The sequence below is a fragment of the Momordica charantia genome (genome assembly GCF_013281855.1).
Source record: "Momordica charantia cultivar OHB3-1 chromosome 6 unlocalized genomic scaffold, Mcharantia_2.0 BLBB01000006.1, whole genome shotgun sequence".
In the NCBI taxonomy this organism is placed as follows: Eukaryota; Viridiplantae; Streptophyta; class Magnoliopsida; order Cucurbitales; family Cucurbitaceae; genus Momordica; species Momordica charantia.
In genome coordinates this window covers 14,410,794-14,413,429 of record NW_028275164.1, presented here as the reverse complement: position 1 = coordinate 14,413,429, position 2,636 = coordinate 14,410,794, and the positions used below count along the sequence as shown (strand labels likewise).

General features: G+C 36.0%; 1 pseudogene; it reads left to right on the top strand.

Moving 5' to 3' along the window:
* Nucleotides 1-508: 508 nt before the first annotated feature.
* On the top strand, nucleotides 509-1,736 carry LOC148210744 (uncharacterized; annotated as a pseudogene).
* Nucleotides 1,737-2,636: the final 900 nt, after the last annotated feature.

Genomic DNA, 2,636 nt, shown 5'->3' with positions numbered 1-2,636 from the left:
CGAGAAGAATGTGTGTATGAATATCATGGAAACATTATTGGACATTCCAGGAAAAGGTAAAGATGGAATAAATGCTAGGCTTGACCTGGTTGAGTTGAATATTCGCACTGAACTTGCATCAGTAACGAAAGGGAAAAGAACTTATATACCTCCTGCCTGTCACACATTATCAAGCGAGAAGAAAAGAACTGTATGTAAGACTTTGTATGATGTCAAAGTTCCTGAAGGGTACTCCTCGAACATTCGAAGTTTTGTCTCTTTAGAAGACCTGAAACTCAACCAGTTGAAATCTCATGATTATCATGTTTTGATGCAACAACTACTTCCAATCGCGCTACGCTCAGTTCTACCAAAGCATGTGCGATATACTATTATCAGGTTGTGTTTATTCTTCAACCGAATATGTTCTAAAACTGTGAATGTTGAAGAATTGGATAAATTGTAAGATGATATAGTGGGTATATTATGTCTATTGGAGAAGTACTTCCCACCTTCATTTTTTGATGTAATGGTGCATCTTACTATTCACCTTGTGAGAGAAGTTAAACATTGCGGGCCTGTCTATTTAAGGTGGATGTATCCATTTGAATGATATATGAAAGTATTGAAAGGATATGTGCAAAATAGAAATCGTCCTAAAGGAAGTATTGCACGTCATATATAGTGAAGGAAGCTGTTGAATTTTGCACTGAATTTCTTTCTGGACTAGATGCAGTTGGACTGGGCTCTCGAAACAATGTAGAAGAGAGTCTCCGTGATAGACCTTTTTCAGCTGGATCATACGTAAAGCCGAGTGTTGAACATCTAAAAGAAGCTCATATTTATGTATTGGAGAACACTGAAGAAGTGGAACCATATCGAAGGTATTAAGATTTCAATCTCTTAAGTATATTTCAGTTGAAGATTTTCATAACACTCAACATTTGTTGCAGACAACACATGAAACACTTGAAAGAGGAAAATCCAAGTAGGTCAAATAATATGAAGTGGCTTCAGAATGAACACACCAGAAGCTTCGACAACTGGATACGTGATAAGGTGAACAATGTCCATGATTCAGATATCTTATACACTTGATAGGCATGCAGTATAATCAGATGTGTCTTTTTTTTTCCTTTCCATAGGTGATGAGCGAAATTACAGACGGTAAATGCATTTTGGAAACCTTGCGCTGGATGGCTCATGGGCCTAACCCAGAGGTTAGGATGTATGACGGCTATAGGATGAATGAATGTTCTTATAGCACAAAACAACGTGACAATATTAGAAGTTTTCAAAATAGTCGGGTAAGCTTAGTTGTCACGACAATTCTAGTGTCTAGTGCAAAAGTTAAGAATCCAATAGTTGGAGACATGTCATTCTATGGGGTCATTCAAGAGATATGGGAGATTAGCTACAACACATTTAAACTTCCACTATTTAAATGTGGTTGGGTTGAAAACCACAACGGTGTTAAAACAGATGAACTTGGATTTACACTAGTTGATCTGAATCGTATTGAACACACGTCAGATTCATTCATACTGGCATCACAAGCTAGGCAAGTTTTCTATGTAGAAGATCCAAGTGATGTACAATGGTCAATCGTAGTGACACCCCCACTTAAAGACTTCAGTTACACTTATTCTGAGGATGATCTTGATGATTCTTCGCTGCACTATACTTCAATCTCGAAGGACACACCATCAACTGAAGTTGATGAAAATAGCTCACTATATACAAGAGAAGATTGTTAAGGCACATGGGTTGATATTTAATTATGTATTGAGTACGTATATACAATATTTTATAATTTTTAATTTGTTGTTGTGTAAATCAAATGCTAACACGTGTGAACTGTTGTCTTTTTGTTTTCCGTAGGCAATCGGCTCAAGGGGATATACTAGAAGGCCTTGTTTTAAATTATTTTGTTATCATGCATCACTTTGTTCACATTTAGACTATATTGAGTTCACGTATTCTGTTTACATTTGTTGTTTGCCAATGTAATATTAGTAATATTACTGAGTTTTTATTTTATTGTCTTATTTAATGTTCAATTACTATTATAAGTTATCTTTACATTGAATTCTTTCGGTAGTGCAATTTTCCAAGTAACTAAAGAGAATTTGTACCAGAACGACAGAATGACAGATGTAGGCGAAACCAGCAAGACGAGGAAGAAGTGTGGACCTACGGGGTTGCACGAGATTACACGAATTAGTAGCGAAGGTCACCGGCGGGTTATTAAGTATAACGTGAAAGGGCAACCGATTGGATATAATGTGACGAAATTGAAGACTTTTATTGGAATAAGTGTACGACACCATATTCCCATAATATACGAAACATGGAAATCGGTTCCATCCGAGACGAAGGAGAAAATCTATGACTTGATACAGGTATCTTTATAATTTTTTAACTAGTTATACTTGGTTTACATATGAACACTTATGTTAAACGATTTGTATTGGCCATATAGGATGGATTTGTAGTTGATCATAGAACCAGAAAAAATGTAATTCAAGTGGCTGGGATTGCTTTTAGAAACTTTAAGTACAGGCTCACAAAAAAGTTTATTAAGCTATTCATAAACGATCCAGATAAATTAAAAGCTCCTCCGGAAGACTACTCGCATATTTCGCAAGAACATTGGG